The 18,987-nt window shown below is 36.3% G+C and overlaps 1 protein-coding gene across 14 annotated transcripts in view; it reads right to left on the reverse strand.

The window, feature by feature from the left end:
* Window positions 1–18,987, reverse strand: part of trip12 (thyroid hormone receptor interactor 12) — a 328,355-nt gene that overhangs the window by 264,984 nt on the left and 44,384 nt on the right. The gene's annotated exons all lie outside the window — the stretch shown is intronic.

Consider the following 18,987-nt stretch of genomic DNA (forward strand, 5'->3'; position numbering starts at 1 on the left):
AAAATGAGACACATCATGATGGCCGTCTCCAAGGTTTGTGTTAAAATGGTTAGACCTGTGCTTATGAAGTACTTTTTAGGCCCATATCACGAAAATTTCATGAGCAAAAATATCTATACATATGGTAGGCAAAAGTCCTAAGATGTTTTTACATAATCAAACACTTAATCATACTGTTATACCAATTGCATAAGCGTCAGTCTGAGATTAATAAGTAATTGATAAAATCATATGGTTAATTTTAAAGCAGTAGTGTGTGTGGTTGCCTTATTTTGTGTCTGATGTGGTTGAGATAGATGCGTACTTACCTTTTGGTCTCCTCCGACCTAAGTATTGTCTACCATAGTTCTTTTTTCAAACTGCTGCCTAAAAGCTAAATATTCTCATAATGGATTCCCTTTTTACCCCAGGATGACACAATACATTCAAGACGAGCATGCATCCTCAAGTCCTTGTGCATCTACCTGAACGAAGACCACGAGAAACTTGTGAAGGAATACACAGTGAGTTATATTCACAACGTGTGACAAAGATGTAGACTTACACACAAGTAAATGTGTGAATGAAATGTGCTGTTATGTAATTAATTGCAGGAGTTATGGGTAATAAATTTGAAATATGAAACAGCAAAATGTGACACCCTGTACGACTAAAACATAATGTAATTTGTTCTTGTTTTTGTTTCATGTCAAATTTCTGAGGTTGGAAATTAGAGACATAGAATTTGGTAAACATATCAGTTTCTAAAACAATATTATTTTAATATATTTTGTACAGAGCTGGGCAAGTGTTGTAAATAATTCATGCATATGGATAAAATGCCCCACCTAGTTCCTCTAGGAAATTGCAGATGGGCTTTGAATGTTGTGTAGGCAATGTTGGGCCACTTACATGCAACTGTTTGGTTGTGGTTGACTGGGCTCTTTTGTAGCGATCATTGGTCTCTGTTACTTCTTTATTTCTACAGTTAATTCTCTCATTGCGCACTGGGATGTCCAAGCTTAGATTTCACTTTTTACTATTTGGTGCATCTGTGTTATTCTTGTACATCTCTAATTGAACTGAGTAAATTTTTTTTAGTCATAAAATTGGAAATGTTTTTGTAACGGCCGACCCCTTTTACCCAGCCGGCAGCTACACCTCCAAGACCAGTGGCCTGGATAATTTACTGAGAAATAATCTACTATCAAGCCGTACTTCTTACCATTTGAACTTTTCCCCACAATCGACGGTGAAAAATATAAGCACACAAACAGGATGTAAAAATAAACAGATATGTATTAAATGAAATGAAATATAAAAATAGAAACATATAAATATCCCTCCACCCCAGCAATAACAAGACACCACCAAACATATATAAATATATACAACAAAAACCCTCCCTTGTCCCTGTAACAAATAAACACACAACACGAATAACGACAATGAATGATAAACTGAAAATGAATGAGTACGTGAGTCCGGTAATAAAGAAAATGTCCTGAAAGCGGATGACTGAATTAGTGATAGAGTTGTTTGATTCTCCCCGGAAAAAAAATGGAACAGCCTCACCGTGAATCCTCGTGTATGTGGTGGATGATTAAGTCCTACCCCGGGGTATCTCGTGGTGAGGTCCTTGAAATAAATCCGGCAGATGGAAAACAAACTGGATGGATAAGCGCAATATGGAAAACAGGTACAGGTTGCTCGTGGTCGTAATGTTGAAACAAAATCTCCTTCTCTCCTCCCTCTTTCCTTCTCCTCCTGATGGCTTATATAGTCCTGTGACGGCTGGGATTGATTGATTGAAAACAGGTGTTTTTCCAGGTTGGCGGCTGTGGTCTCCTTCCATCATCTGTCCCCGTTTTTACGGGGACGGCATAAACTGATGCACAAACAGTAAACGGGACAATGAAACGAGACGCACTCAGTACTGACATTTAAACACTATGTGGCCCCACTACATTTTTATAATGTTATGATCAGCAATCAGCATTTTTTTGCACCAATATCTAGTCTCAAACAAATGTATTTATTATCATATTTTACTTCACAGAACACTGAGGCCAACACTGAAGCCATGGAGCAAACTATGATGGGAGTGTATGTCATACAGCAGGAGGGTGCAGAGCCTGGAGATGACCCAGAGAATATTGGTGTCCTGATTGAAGGTGTGGAGGTTCTCACTGGTTTGAGGAGCATTGCGATTGCTTGTGCTCTGTTATTTGGACTGATACACTGTCTGAACCTAAGCTACCCACCAGAAGCTCAAATGCACTTTTGAAGTCTTGCAAAAAATTATCATGAATTTGGATGGGCAGAGGTTGTCCTCCAAGGCACAGTTCCTAAAAAACAAGCTAATGGGGTGAATGAGCTTGAAACAGACTCATGGAAGCCAGATATTTTTCCATATCTCTGCAATGCGATTGTTTTGTGTTTAACTTTGAAAGTTCAAAATTACAAAATTATAAAAATGTTTAGAAGCACTATTTGGTTTGCTCAGTAGACTTGAGACAAAGATTGTTGGCTCATAAGTTAAAGTCTCATACACTTACAGTGTAAACAGCGATTTTACCACATCGACAATTGTTACAAAGTCAAATGTACACACTGGTTTTAAAAAATTGTTTCTAAGTGGAGCAGTCATACTCGAACTTGAACACACATTGAATGCTTTCTGCACATGTAAATACACTACATTAATGGATACAGCCTGATTAAAACGGAGCACTAATTTACAAAGATTTGACATCTCAAGTTAGCAAAAGGTATGCAAGCAACATTACAGTAATGTTTAATTTCTTTTGATTTATTTTTTGCAATGCAAGTGTTGAATGTTATAACAGTGCTTAAAATGGTGTTAAAATGCATATTGTTGGTTCCAATGCATATTTTATTACATTTTTACAAGTAAGTTTAATCTGAATTGTTGCACTTAGAATTTTTAAACTTAAAATGACAAGTTGTGCACAAATCCCAAAAGACTGCTTTAGGGCTGTTGTTTTTTGTTGGCAAAATATTCTGCATTTGTTGAACGTTAAACCTTATATGACAGAAGTGCCCACATTTTGAAGGACTATTTCTGAACTGTTATTTCCCACACATTTCCACAATATGGCAGCATTGACATGACGATGATAGTTAAGATCCGGTGTAATGTTTAGTCCATGGGAAGTCAGCATGTCTTCATTGTTCTGGAAGTTCTGTAATCTCCTACATGCATTGCTGTTAATGAAAGATTCTAAATGTACCCGTTATTTACTCAGCTCAGCTTGATCTCTTAGCTTTGAACCACCCCTAAGAAGAGTGTGGTTGCAATTTGGACTATTGATTTAAATTCTTGGGTGGTATGAAGAAAGTTATTGAGCCCAGTGGGTTGGTGATAATAAGTTTAGTATGAGATGGTTCAAGGGGAGAAAGCTGGGCTGAACTGGGATCCTTACAGTTGTTTTAAGAATAATAGAGCAAAATAAAAGAGATGGTTTTGCAATCTATCCTTTATGTATGTTTCGGTAATTGAATTAAAATTGTTTACATAAGCAATAAAAAACACTAACTGAAACAAGTTTGATGTGAGTATTACAGACAAAAGCTACATTACTTCACTCAACAAGATTAACATTGGTGTAACAGACAAAACATTTACTAGCTCATATAACATGGCTGACTTTTGTTGTGCCAAAGTGTTTAATCAATATAAAATCAATTTAAATGAATTTAATTAGACTAACTTGGTACAAACATGTTAATTTAATAAAAGCAAAATTAATTGAATGTAAATGTTAATATTATGTTACACTTACAAACATGGGTGGTGTTGAAACAACACTATCAAGATGGATTGATATAACATGATTTATTTAGATGGAATATAAGTGGCAAGATAAAATTACGTTCATCCAATGAATTATTTTTTGGAGTGTAGTGTCTTCTGACTAACTTCTGCTGAATAATTTGTTGGCTGAAGTACTCAGTGTTAGTGTTAGACACAAGGTGTGATGAATTGTTCATAATTGCACTTAAGGTTTGTTTGCTACTTTATCCTTGGGGATCAAGAGTGCATCTCACAACTGAGCCTGCCCTTCTAAATTAGCTTGATGATTTGATGGGCCTCTCTTGAAGGGATATTACGAGCCCAGCTCACCAGATCATAAGAAACTGAATGGCCATCAAAGAATTGTAGAAGATGTGAAGGATGGCACGAAACATTCTGCAGTGAATTAAACTATGTGCATGTATACTCAAATCTTATTTTCTTTTGGCATGTGTAGACTTTTTTCCCCCTAATAAATACTAGCACACGTGCATAAGTACATAGTGTTTTAATGACAGATTGCATGCTCGAGCTATATAATTTGTTTTACCCTAAACTAGGGCTATTCAATTACAAAATTAGTTGGGTCAGACTTTCAAACCAAGAAATTTAACTGGGCCAGACGATTTCAGCAGCTGGTAAGTAGCAGGTAATGACAAATTTTAACCAACACAAATAAAAGACTTGAAAAAAAATTGTTTGTTTGAATGCTAATCAAAATGTCCAAAAAAAAAAACCATTTTGATCATTTCTGACCTAGGCACATCTCAAAGTGCATAAAAACAAATAAAGCACAGTATTGGCAACAACATTCGTTTCCCTCTGAGGAAAAAAAAATCTTTTGGTCATAAATGACCCAGGCACAAAGTGTACTTAACAAATTAAAAAAGTACTATCAATGCTATCAAAGCTATCAGTGCACAAATCCATAACAAGAGGTAACAGCAACACACACACATGAATATGTCTACTGCACACTGAGGGAACGAACATAGGTTCATTTAAAAATCACTGCATGTGTGATTAGGCATGACTTTGTTATACATCCCACATTACACTCATATTGTGATCTGTCTTGCTACTGCATAGGCTGTTGGGGGTGGAGTCTTTGGGGAAAGCACTTTACAAGGGCTTTGGCACCTCCCTGGAAAGAGCTGAGTGACAGGATGAGGGTGAAAGGGGAGTGAATTGTAAAAGAGCAAGAAGAGGCAGAAAAAGCAGTCTACCATAATTTTTTGGCTTTTGGAGGTGTATCTGTGGTCCTGACAAGGGGCCTCATGTACAACGATGTGCATGGAATTCACACTAAAACATGGCATACAGACAAAACGAGAAATGTGCGTATGCACAAAAAAATCCAGATGCATAAAACTGTGTACGCCAAGTTCTACGCACTTCCCCTCAATAAATACCAATGAACGTGAAACTGAACATATGTGCACACACATACAGCCCCATCCTAACTCCTTCCAGAATTTTGCATATTTGAATATGTAAATCAATAAACATGTATAACCCCTTCCGTTCAGAGTTTTGTTAGAAGACAAAGGCAAAAGCACGTGGAAAAAAAGAAGAATTTAAGTGAATGCGAAGTGGAGAGAAGCACAAATATATTACTTGTTGGCTTAAACCACGGGTGGGCAGATTCAGTCCTGGAGGGCTGCAGTGGTTGCAGGTTTTTGTTCCAACCCAGTTCCTTAATTAAAAACCAGTCCTTATTTAATTTCCTGGCTTGCTAGTGCTTTAACTCTGCCATGTCAAGTCATTCTCATATCCTAGATTTTTTTTTTTCCTTTCTAAGGATATCATCCAAATGATTTGAAGTCTAAAACAGATGAGTTACTCTCAGTGCTTCACTTTTTTCTCTTCACTTTCCTTCCAAGTATTTAATTAAACCCAATAGTGCACAATAAATACACACAGGTGTAAATGGAAAACAAGCAAAATGGAGAAATTCTGGTTTCTTTTGTCACTTGCATCTTATTGCTAATAAGGAGCAATTAAAAACCAAGACTACAGCTGTGTAAGACTAAAATAAGCAATAAGGGTTCAAAATCTTAACAACTAAAATGAAGCAGAATTGTTACTTGAGCAATAAGTGCTTCTTAAGCAACTGGGTTGGAACAAAAACCTGCAGCCACTGCGGCCCTCCAGGACTGAATCTGCCCACCCCTGGTTTAAACAGTGGTATAAGCAACAAAAGGAAACTGATGCAGTAATACAGCGTGGCAGAGACACTCAAAAGTTCAAGTTCAGAAAGTCGCATAGTACCCAAAATAAAGAAGCAGTGAGATATCAAATTCGACACGAAAAGGAGAGACCAAGCCCACCTTCTGTTTATTTTGCTTCAGACAATATTACAAAAGCTGACCCCTGTACCGTGGACATGACTTCAGGTGCTGCTGTGCCTGGCACATCTTCGGGGGCTTACTGCGCGCACATCTCTGCCTCACAAACCGCTGGCAGACCATCTGGCCGTGTGCTGACAGATGCTGATATGGAGTCACAAAATGCAATAGTGGATGCTGATGTAAGAGATGCGGCCAATGAAATTAGGAATATAAGGGTTGTACTATTTGATATTGACCACAAATTACATGAATTGGTTAAAAAAATAAATGCTGCATCTAACAGTTTTTACATTCTAATTACGTTCAAACAAAGTTGTAACACTGTCTGATTGGGCTCATTTCTGGCGGGTCAGGTTCATCGTGCCACATCTCTTCAGGTGCAGACAATCCACAATTATGTGCCACATTATGCAGCACGCTACAAGCTTGCACAATGCAACACACTTTCTGTGGATTATAGAGCAGCACATTAATAGAGTGGAAATGCTTTCTGTTTACATAAGCATGTTTATTCTCTGAATGCGCCTTTATAGGGTAGTATCAGTGCCAGATGCCACGACAGAGATTCTCTGCTATTTACATGGCTCTTTGAGGTGATTCGCTATCCTTAAAAGGATTGCTGCTCTAGTTGGAAATAACATCTGACTGTGCAGAGTTGCAGTTTTCAAAGGCTCTCCTACTATAGAGGATGTAATGCCAGTTCATACTTTAGATGATTCATTCCTGGCTGATGTAACTTGACCAGCACCATTGCAATAGCAATGTATGTGCAGTTGACTGCTCCCATTACATTAGAAAAACTGGACATTGCTGCGAATTGCACTTTGATATTTCCCAGTTCAACCACAGTGTAACAAACTCTTATATATCCAGATGACAAGTGGATAATACCATCCTATACAGCTAGCACGGAGAGATTCAGTGATGTTTAGGAAATACCTGATCGTCAGCAAGTTCACATTGAAAAGCTCCTATGACTAAAAACCAGAGATTGGACAGAACTTGCAAAGGAACAGGTATTAGAGCACAATTCCTCAAATCTGCCTTTGTAAAACCAGCACCAGTTCAGCACACAGCTCCAAGAGGATAGCACCTGGAAATCTAAATCGACTTAGAAGCCAGTCATCATCACTTATAAATACACGCTCTCTTCTAATTATTTCATTTGCAATGTCTTCTAACAACACTAAAGCAGCCATGGCAGTTGGAAAAAATTGTTACAGAATGATTATAATCAAGTGAATTAAATTTGTAAACGGTATACAATTTATTTGATAAATCCTGTGTCATTGATGTGAATCTAAAAAAGAGAGGGACATCACACACAAACAGTAGCACTGCTTTGACGCTGGGTTCTGCCCAGCAAAACCGAACAGAAACTTCTGTATGCATGGTGAGAGGCTACCGTGAAAATGTGTGTGGCTTTACGCCAAGTTTAGTTTTTATAAATCTCAAAGCAAGTGTGGAAAATGGCATATGCAACTTTTTTGTGCATACGCACCACTTATGCATGAGGCCGAAGGAGTGGTAGGACACCATTTATAGTGCAGCACACCAAATAAAACGTCTGCATTTTGAAGATTCCGCAGAAGTAGGTCATCACAGTATCACAGCCACTTCTAAACACACAACAATGTGCTGCACTGTAATAAATAATAGCAATAATAATAATTCTTTACATTTCTATAGAGCTTCCCTCACTATTCAAAGCTCTCTACACGTTGTAAGGACCTGGGATGTAAACCTATGATCTCCTTACTGCGAGACAGCAGCACACCACTGCGCCATGTGCATGGATTGTGGGTTGAATGGTGCTAGGTTGAGTATTGCATTCATAGTCTTTTCTACTGTAGGAATTTTCTTAAGACTTGTGAAATGTGTTTTACTCAGTTTTTCTCTGTTTCTGGTGGGACCACAGGCTTGGCCACTCAGAGGTTGCTTCTGGACCAAATGTGGTCTGCTGGCCGCCAATTGAATAGGATGACCCTAAACAGTGCCTACTTTTCTCCCATTACATTCTATGTTATTTAATACAGCCTACAGGCTTAACTGCAAGTGCAGCATGCATTGATGAAGCATGCATACAAGAACTTCATTGTAATTTGTAAACATTAACAATAATTCTGAACTAGTTACACTACACTGCAACGCAATTTTTAATAAAAACCTAGAATATTTAAAACAGCCAAGACCATCTGTATGGCAATACTAAGTTTATAGTGCCAATCAATGTTCAGCCAAGACCATCTGTATGGCAATACTAAGTTTATAGTGCCAATCAATGTTCAGCTTGAAAAACAATTAAAAATGGCTGATTATGCCAAGCCATGACGAAACAACTGAAGGACCACCAAGCAATGAACAGATTTTATAGCACATACTGAATCACTCTTGTGGAGAACATGGTAATAAATGAGGACTTTTTCCAAAACTGAATATAATTTGTAATTCACTGTTTCTTCTTGGTAGACAATTTAGTCAAGCCCATACCGTATGATAAGATAGTTCTCAGTTATGATACGAAGCAATTTTAAATCAACTTTATTTTTTTAAAATCACACGCATGTAGGGAAAGACTGTGATAATATGACATTTTCTCACGTGATTAAAGGTTAATTTGTCAGTAAACTGAGGCAACCATTCACATGAGGGCATCAACATTCAATAATCACAGAAATCAAGGTTGCTGTGGAGGTATCCAGTCAGCAAGGTGAACTACTAAGTGGTCTCCTTTTAAAATGACTGAATCTCACAAAAATGTTTTGCGTTTTCCCCTTACTAAATACAAGGATATGCTGCTTCACACTATGAGTGAAATTTAAAAACACAGATAAAAAGTTAACACCCTTGGGCTTGAAAAATGGGCATGCTTGAGAAGTTTTAAAGTTTGTGTTTATACCCCACCCATTCATCTACATTTTAACATATAAGAACTGTCTTAGAATTTTTTTTTTTTTTTTAATTTATAGATAAAATGTTCCACTTTAGAACACAACTTGTCCTTTAATACTGAAGATTAAATACTTCAGTTTACACAGCCTTGATCTTACCATATAGTTCTTAAATAATATGGACATGGAAAGAAAAATAGTGTTAAAAATAATTAGGATGCTACAATATTTATTCACATAATTGCAAAACATCCTGCGCTAAGCAACCTTTTTATAGCCTTTTCAAAAAAGCTTTCAAATACTGAACAAGAGTTATTCATATTTTGATACTCAAAATGTTAAATCATTTTAAAATGTCATGGAAAACATTTAATGTGACTGTAAAATAAAAGGTAACATTTATGTATCTTAATATTATAAGTTTTTGGTAAACTGTATTAGTCCCTGAGGGGAAAATGCCTTTTCACATGACCTTTGAAGGTATTATAGAACTTTTGCAACAGGTTATTTTTTTGTAAAAATTTCTTCCTCTCTTACAATTACAACACAGCTCAATAGTCTGCTCATTAAAAGTGTATAATATTAAAGGCTCACAAATCCATCTATTAAATGTATTTTTTTAGAACTCATAATGTCTTAATGTGGGGGATGCAAATACATTAAAAAAAATAAAAATAAAAATTTTGGGCATGTACAAATTTTATCCAGATAGAAAAAAGGAAAGGAGGTTGCGAACTGAAAATTTGCAGATGTGTTATCTGTACAGACTCGACACCTCAGTTTTTCTTTAAAGAAACTGTGCTTACATAATCATATACAAAATGAATCAATAGTGTTGTAATGGAGAAGCAAAGCAGTAAACCACCCAGTTAAAAAATTACTTTTAATAATCATACGCCAAAGTCCTGTACTAAAACTTCTGTTCTGATATCCATCAATAAATTCCTTTTGTCATTCAGTTTTAACAATCATTTTAGATAATAAAATTTACTCTGGTAAAATACAAAGTTTAGTTGTGCTTATAGAAAACAACATCATCTACTATCATGGCAGTCAAAATCTTTCGAAGTGATTTGTATTTTATATCATCAACAGGGAAATCTAAATTTCAATTTTCAGCCTGATAAAATGAAATATTTAAAGTACATTGGCACCAATTTTTCAAAACATCTTATGCACACATATGCCAAAAATCTTCCTAAAAGAAATTAGGATTGCAAATAGTGATAGGTGATTTCTCCACAAACACCCACGTCAAATCAACCCATTACACCCCAATTTGCATTTTGACTACCTACCAATTTTGAAACTTCCTATTACATCTAATCGTAATAATTGATAATAAAAACTTTTAAATGTAAGCAACAGGAAAAAAAATTCCATCAGCCAACATGAGAAGCAGCTGATGACTCATTACTTGTTTAGACTACTTTATTACTAAGAAAATAGTATACTTTCTGAAACAAATACTGAAAGGCAAACTATATGCAAAATAGCATATCCATTTACATTAAAAAGCTTAGGCATCTATAAATATAAATATATTTCTATGTTCAACACCAACCTCGAACTCATGATAGAAGTGGTGTGATCTGTATGGCTGCTGAGGATTTTTCTAAAGAATATGGGACTGATCTATATTTTTCAGGAGGTATATTACAATAGTATTAATATGCAACCAATAATGACTCAAATTGTTAACAAACACTTATCCTTTAAAAAATTACCATAAAGAATTTTCTTCAGCTGTATCAAATTTAACCCAGTTATCTGCTGGCAAACAATAGCTCCCCTCCCATGCAGGAAATGGTAAAATCTAATACACCAAATACCCAACAATATCATTTAGCTTAAGAATGGTAGGTTGCAAATTGGCCAAATGATGTAAACATTTGAAAAGCACATGTCCAAAATAATTATTTTTATGCTTTGAATAACCACACAGGAGACAGGACAGGCGGAATACTACATAACCGGGTATACAATGCCTAACAGCACTAGGATGAAAAATTAAAATTTAAGTGGGGATGCCTCCTTTTGTTTAACACTAGAATTACCACAGCCTACGAAAAAACACGTAGATCCGTCGCACCTTAAATCGCTTCACACTTCTCCATCAGCGTCTTTTGTCCTGTAAATGTGTCGACAAGCAGCAAACAGCAATCAGCCTGCTATCACATCCCCCACCGGCACACAGTTTTCTCAGCTCAAATCTGTTTACCTGCGTGTCAGTAGCTTGGAGTTGTATAGAGTGAGAAATCAAGCAAAACGACTCCTTTTATAAATACTATATCGTTATTTGGAACACATGCATTTCACGTGTGTTCCGTGTCTACAAAGATCTATATAAACACATAGTTAAAACAAACGTTTTTCATGTTTTAGTAATAATTGACAAAATGTAGACATGAAGTATATAATGTGTGAAGCCTGAATTCCAAATATCAAAGAAACACTGTCACAACAGGTACAAATATAACAGAATAAATGAGTTTTTATTAAAAATATAACTGCAAAAAAAATAAAAAATAAAAAAACACAACCCGCGTTTACCTGCGACATTGACACACAATTGGAGTGACAGATTTGGTGGCGCAACGGTATCAGCTGCTAACTAGTAATCAAAGCTTCGCAGGTTCGATCCCGGGCAAGTCCGTTTTGAGAACTGAGCTGCTCATGTTCTTACTATTTTAGAATAAAAACATACATTTGATTCCAGTCTGTAACAGCCGGTGTAATTTATGATACTTGTAAAGGTTAGCTTTGTTTTTTTCTATTCTGTTATTCTCTCAGCCGTGTTCACATTCCCAACTCACCCACCCCCGCATTTGACGCTGCTGTTTTCACATAGACGCGCTATAACAGAGGTATACTCAACTCATGCCGACGATTCTACATCGGATCAAGAATGCACTTTTGCCAAAGCTGTACTTTGTATATGTACATGGGAAGCTCTGCACTCGTGACTTTACGTTGTAGATCTGGCTCTTATATACAAAGGACGGTGCATGTGCCCAAAACATTAACATTTATATGTTAATGTAACATATAAATGTTAATGTTTTGGGCACATGCACCGTCCTTTGTATGTAAGAGCCAGATCTACAGCATAAAGTCACAAGTGAACTGCAAAGCTTCCTCTGTTTGATCGTCAAAGGCATGCTCACAAATTATACTTGTAATGTCACGAAAAATACCTGCTGACACTTTAGTACGCGAGCAATGGTACAAGAATGCAGTTAGACTTTTTTGGGGCACATACACCACGCTAGTGTTTAGATCTGGAAGGTGTAGCGTTGGCGAAATAAATAACATGCGAGCTATAGCGCATATTTATGTGATCCAAATAAATAACATTTGAGCTATAGCGAGCTGTAGCGCGACTTTATGTGATCCAAATAAAAACATTTGAGCTATAGCGAGCTGTATGTAGCGCGACTTTATGTGATCCAAATAAAAACATTTGAGCTATAGCAAGCTGTAGCGCGACTTTATGTGATCCAAATAAAAACATTTGAGCTATAGCGCGTCTTTATGTGATCCAAATAAATAACTAGCGCGTCTTTATGTGATCCACATAAATAACATTTGAGCTATAGTGCGTCTTTACTGTATGTGATCCAAATAAATAACATTTGAGCTATAGTGAGCTATAGTGCGTCTTTATGTGATCCAAATAAATAACATTTGAGCTATAGTGAGCTATAGTGCGTCTTTATGTGATCCAAATAAAAACATTTGAGCTATAGCAAGCTGTAGCACGACTTTATGTGATCCAAATAAAAACATTTGAGCTATAGCGCGTCTTTATGTGATCCAAATAAATAACTAGCGCGTCTTTATGTGATCCACATAAATAACATTTGAGCTATAGTGCGTCTTTACTGTATGTGATCCAATTAAATAACATTTGAGCTATAGTGAGCTATAGTGCGTCTTTATGTGATCCAAATAAACAACATTTGAGCTATAGTGAGCTATAGTGCGTCTTTATGTGATCCAAATAAATAACATTTGAGCTATAGCGCGTCTTTACTGTATGTGATCCAAATAAATAACATCTGAGCTATAGTGAGCTATAGCGCGTCTTTATGTGATCCAAATAAATAACATTTGAGCTATAGTGTGACTTTGTGTGATCCAAATAAATAACATGTAAGCTATAACGCGTCTTTATGTGATCCAAATAAAAACACTTGAGCTATAGCGCGTATTTATGTGATCCAAATAAATAACATTTGAGCTATAGCGCGTCTTTATGTGAAAACAGCAGTGTCAGATGGGGAGGGGGGGTAGGGTAGAATCGTGAACGCGACAGAGAATTAAACTGAATAAAAAAAAAAAAAAAAACCAAGCTAACCTTTACAAGTATCACACATTTACACTGGCTGTTTCAGACTGACTGAGCGCATTTGTTCTCTTATATTTGTACCTGTTGTGAAAGTGTTTCTTTGATATTTGGACTTTAGGCTTCACACATTATGAACTTCATGTCTACATTTTGTCAATTATTACTAAAACATGAAAAATGTTTGTTTTAACGATGTGTTTACATAGAGCATTGTAGACACGGAACACACACGAAATGCATGTGTTCCAAATAACGATATAGTACTTATAAAAGGTGTCATTTTGCATGACTTCTCACTCTATACAACTCCATGCAACTGACACACAGGTAAACAGATTTGAGCTGAGAGCTGTGCGGCAGTGGGGGATGCGATAGTAGACTGCTTGCTGCTTATCAAACATTTACAGGACAAAAGACGCTGATGGAGAAGTGTGAAGCGATTTAAGGTGGGACGGTTCTTGGAATCAGCAGTTACATGTTAATGGTCATTTTTTAAAACACCTGCCACTCTTCCACAAAGCCATGGTGGCACAGAATTCGTCATCTGTAGAAGAATGAAGTGTGCCCCTTTGACCTTTAAAAGTCATGCTAATATTTTTTCTTTATTTGAGAACAGAATCTAACTCAAACAACTATGATTAACACAGCAAATACAACAGCATGTTTTTATCTTTGATTAATTAAAAAGAGCTCAGCATTCAGTCCCTACCCAAAAGAAACCATAAAAAGAGCAACATGAATGAATATGGAAAACCCAGTCTGAATAAGGTCTTTATACAGTGCATGACAAAAAAAGCATGTAGAGTAAGAAAAGTTTTATTTTAAGAGTTCAATAACATGATTTTGCCATGTTTTGAACAGATCCTCTTAAAAGAGAATTAGATTTTTTTTTAACTGGAGATAATGATGCATCATTTTCCTATAAAGTTTAGAAGATGGATTGGGAGTCTTCCAATTGAGCAAAATAAGCCTATGTACTAGAGCTCTCTCAGATCAAATGTCACTATTTGAATATAACTCAAATTTATTTGAAGGAAAAACCTGACATTCAATTGTAAAAGAATGGTTGTTTGTTTTACCCACTCTAATTTCGGCATCCAGGTACTCAAGATGCGCAAAGCAAAGCTGCAGTATTTTACCAACATGTCTTTGCACTTCACATCCATGATCAGCCCTTTTCATAATTTTGAATGGTGGGCTCATCATCTTCAGTAGTAAAACCTACAGCCAATCCCCTTCAAAAGTTTTAATTCTGTTTGTACCACAGTCCTGCACTTTGATCTACAAGTGTACTCAGAGCAGTTTTCCTAAATATGCTTCTCTGGTACGGTGTCCCCCAATTAATCTCCTTCATATGTGGCTGCTGATTTGATCCATAATGCCTAAAACAATAAGGTGTTATTAAAATATTCAGGCCATCTTTATTAAAGTATTGCTGCAGCTATAAAGGAGAATAAAGGAAACAATACAATACACACAGTACTAGTATAAATCTTATAAGAAACCATCACATTCAATAATGAAAAAAACAGTTACGAAGAACTGGTTATTGTAACCAAATTAGAGAACACAGTATCCATGAATTCAGACCTCTGTTCTTTCCCTTAATGTGCAACATTCATTTCTTTCCACAAAATGAACTCAATTTTCAAAAAAGTCTTACATATGGTACCACCAGTCAGGTTATATGTAAACACGTCAACATTTCCAACTTATTACCTTTACCTTAAATTCTATTGAAAATGCAATTCAAATTATTTCAGTTTGTTTTCTTGTTCATTCTCATTTCAGATGTATAATTTTCAATGGTGCCCATAGATGGTGAGCAAGGTTGAAATCAACCTGTACTTGTAGTAAATTTATATTAAAATATTCATTAAGTTATTCATATTAAAGTAATTTAAAACTCAAAGTCTAAGCAATCATTCCTCACTTAAGCACAGTCAGAAAAGTATTTATGGTCGAAACATTAACTTTATATTTCTATTACATGTACATTTTTACTCCAATTCAATCCCATAACATGAATGTGAAAGATGCTATTTTAATATACATTGTGAAATTAATTGAAATTCAAATGTTTCAACAAATTCACACAACTCTAATGTGAAAGATGCCACTTCAAGCCACATTTCTCCATTATGTTCCTTGATGAACAAATAAATAACTATAAACTTAAAAATATTGATTTGTGCAAGTATTATACATAAACATGACATATTTCAAATGTGTAATCACTACCTGAAAAGCGTTCCTAGCTAAGCATAAGCCATGTCTGTCTACAAATCTCATCAAACCACCCACACCATTAATTGAATACAGTTCAAAGTTACCTACACAGAGAGCAAGACACTTCAGTGTTTAATAATGTTTAGGATTATTTAATGTCTTCAACACTAGAATTACCACAGCCAACAAAATAAACTCGTAAATCCGGCCCACCTTAAATCCCTTCGCACTTCTCCATCAGCGTCTTTTGTCTTCTAAATATGTCGATAAGCCCAAGCAGCAAGCTATACCACCCCCCCCCCCCCCCCCCACCACCTCAGAACGGGCAAGAAATTCTCCCAGTTCCTGCCTTGATTGATCTGGGAGTGAGCTACCCAGAATTGTAAGGGGAAATAATTTGATGTGTGTTTTGTGTCTACAACAATCTATGTAAACACATCGTTAAAACAAACGTTTTTCATGTTTTATTAATAACAAAATGTAGACATGAACTGTATAATGTATGAAGGCCGATGGCCAAATATCAAATAAACACTTTCAAAAATGGTGTAAGTCCAATATGACAGCTTCCGTGGTGCAGCGGTAAGATCTGAGTTATCTGGAGATCGTGAGTTCAAAACCAGCTCCCCAGCAAATTTACCGTTTTGAGTAGTGAGCTTCTCTTATTGTTAATATTATACAACAAAAACATAAAAGTAAACTTTTTTTTCCCCTATTTTTATTCTCTTGGTCACGATCACGATACAATACCAACCCCCGCCCCAGATCTGACGCGGTTATTTTTTATCTGAAAATGGGAATGACTGTAGATGTGAGTGATGTTTTGAGATAATGGTACTGGAAATTCTCTGATCTGTAGGGATAAAAGCTGACACACAAACGCTGGTGAATCTGCCTTCTTCATATCTCACTGTCAATTGAATTTTTTTTTTTTTTAATTCAGTTTTATTGAGTGTTCCTGCTCACACTGAATTAGTATGCACCTTATGGTCCATGATGTCAAAGCCGCACTGACAAAAAAAACAGAGACATAGGTATAAATTATATTTGGAATTATTCATTTTATGACCTGTATACAGTAATCCCTCCTCCATCGCCGGGGTTGCGTTCCAGAGCCACCCGCGAAATAAGAAAATCCGTTTATATGGTTATTTTTATATTGTCATGCTTGGGTCACAGATTTGCGCAGAAACACAGGAGGTTGTAGAGAGACAGGAACGTTATTCAAACACTGCAAACAAACATTTGTCTCTTTTTCAAAAGTTTAAACTGTGCTCTATGACAAAACAGAGATGACAGTTCTGTCTCACAATTAAAAGAATGCAAACATATCTTCCTCTTCAAAGGAGTGCGCGTCAGGAGCAGATGTCAGAGAGATAGAGAAGAGCAAACAAATCAATAGGGCTGTTTGGCTTTTAAGTATGCGAAGCACCGCCGGTACAAAGCTGTTGAAGGCGGCAGCTCACACCCCCTCCGTCAGGAGCAGGGAGAGGGAGAGAGAGAGAGAGAGAGAGAGAGAGAGAGAGAGAGAGAGAGAAAAACAAAGTCAAAAATCAATATGTGCCCTTTGAGCTTTTAAGTATGCGAAGCACCGTGCAGCATGTCGCTTCATGAAGCAGCTGCACACAGAAGGTAGCAACGTGAAGATAATCTTTCAGCATTTTTAGACGAGCGTCCGTATCGTCTAGGTGTGCGAACAGCCCCCCTGCTCACACCCCCTACGTCAGGATCAGAGAAAGTCAGCACAAGAGAGAGAAGAAAAGTAAGTTGGGTAGCTTCTCAGCCATCTGCCAATAGCGTCCCTTGTATGAAATCAACTGGGCAAACCAACTGAGGAAGCATGTACCAGAAATTAAAAGACCCATTGTCCTCAGAAATCCGCGAACCAGCAAAAAATTTGCGATATATATTTAAATATGCTTACATATAAAATCCGCGATAGAGTGAAGCCGCGAAAGGCGAAGCGCGATATACCAAGGGATCACTGTATAGTACATTTCGGAAAACATTGCGGCACTGATGCAACTTTATTCATATTATTCAAATTAATTCGCACACCTTCTTGCGCTTGTAATCATTGACCACGTTTCAGAATCAATCAGAAAACAATGTTGTAACTAATGCAATATTATTTGAAAACAAACAGCGTCAGATCAGCTGCAAATGTATGGAATTTCTAAAAGTTAGCTTTTTTTCAGTTTTATTCTCTCAGTCACGTTCACGCTCTCCCTCTCTGCCAAACCCCCTTCTGATCCGACTCTAACTAACACAGCAGCGCCAGTATAAATTCACACCCAATCTGATGCTGTGGGGGGATGGTATAGCACGCTGCTTGGGCTTATCGACACATTTAGAAGACAAAAGATGCTGACGGAGAGGTGTGAAGAGATTCAAGGTGGGCCGGATTTACGAGTTTTTTCATAAGCTCTGGTAATTCTACTGTTAAAAGTAGCAAAAAAAAAAAAAAAGTATTTTGTCAAGGCAAATCTAACACATATTAAGTGTACATTCATCTCAAACTTATTAGTGCACTATAAAGCAGACTGAAAACATTTATTAATGCATCTTAAAAAAAGGCAGACAACAAGTGACAAAAAAGACAATGCAGAAAGAAGAAAGGGGTCTGAGCTGCCTCGAAAACTTGCATATTGTAATCTTTATTTAGCCAATAAAAGGTGTCATTTTGCTCAACTTCTCACTGAAAAAACATGAAATTTAAGTAAAAATAAACTCAGCATATTACTTTGCAAAGAAAGAACTGACTTTCACACAAATGAAGCCACTTGTTTTGCTGCAAAAGGAAAATAGTCTGGACATTACTCCAACATATGACAACCATGTTCATTGTGCTGAACTCATTTCAAACAATACTGAAGACTTGCCAAAAAAAAAAAAAAAATGGTGCAACAGATCCTTCTGTGGTGGAATACTGTGCTGCTCAGAAATTTACATTATGGTTCTCTTTCACAGAAACTTTGGGAGAAAAGTTGGCTTTTAATATGATTGTGAATATAAAGCCAAACTGCGAGTTTCGTTAATTTATTGAAAACTGTTGTGTTTTTAAGGAAATCTCATGCGCGTCTGTTGATTGCAACCAAAGCCAGAAATGCTACAACTATTTATTATTACTATTTATTTTCAATGTGTTATTATATAAAAGTGTTGTAGAAAAACCTATATTTTGTTTAAAATTAGTTTTTATTTCTTTAAAACACATTTCTGAAAATTTTACACAGACCTGTTTAATTGGTGAAAGGTTCAGCTTAATACACTTGACATGTTTAATTTCAAATGAAACTGTTTTTTGCAATCGAACTAATCAATTAATTGGCAAAATAATCACCAGATTAATCATTATCAAAACAATCA

Source organism: Erpetoichthys calabaricus, chromosome 2 (assembly GCF_900747795.2).
Source record: "Erpetoichthys calabaricus chromosome 2, fErpCal1.3, whole genome shotgun sequence".
Classification (NCBI taxonomy): Eukaryota; Metazoa; Chordata; class Cladistia; order Polypteriformes; family Polypteridae; genus Erpetoichthys; species Erpetoichthys calabaricus.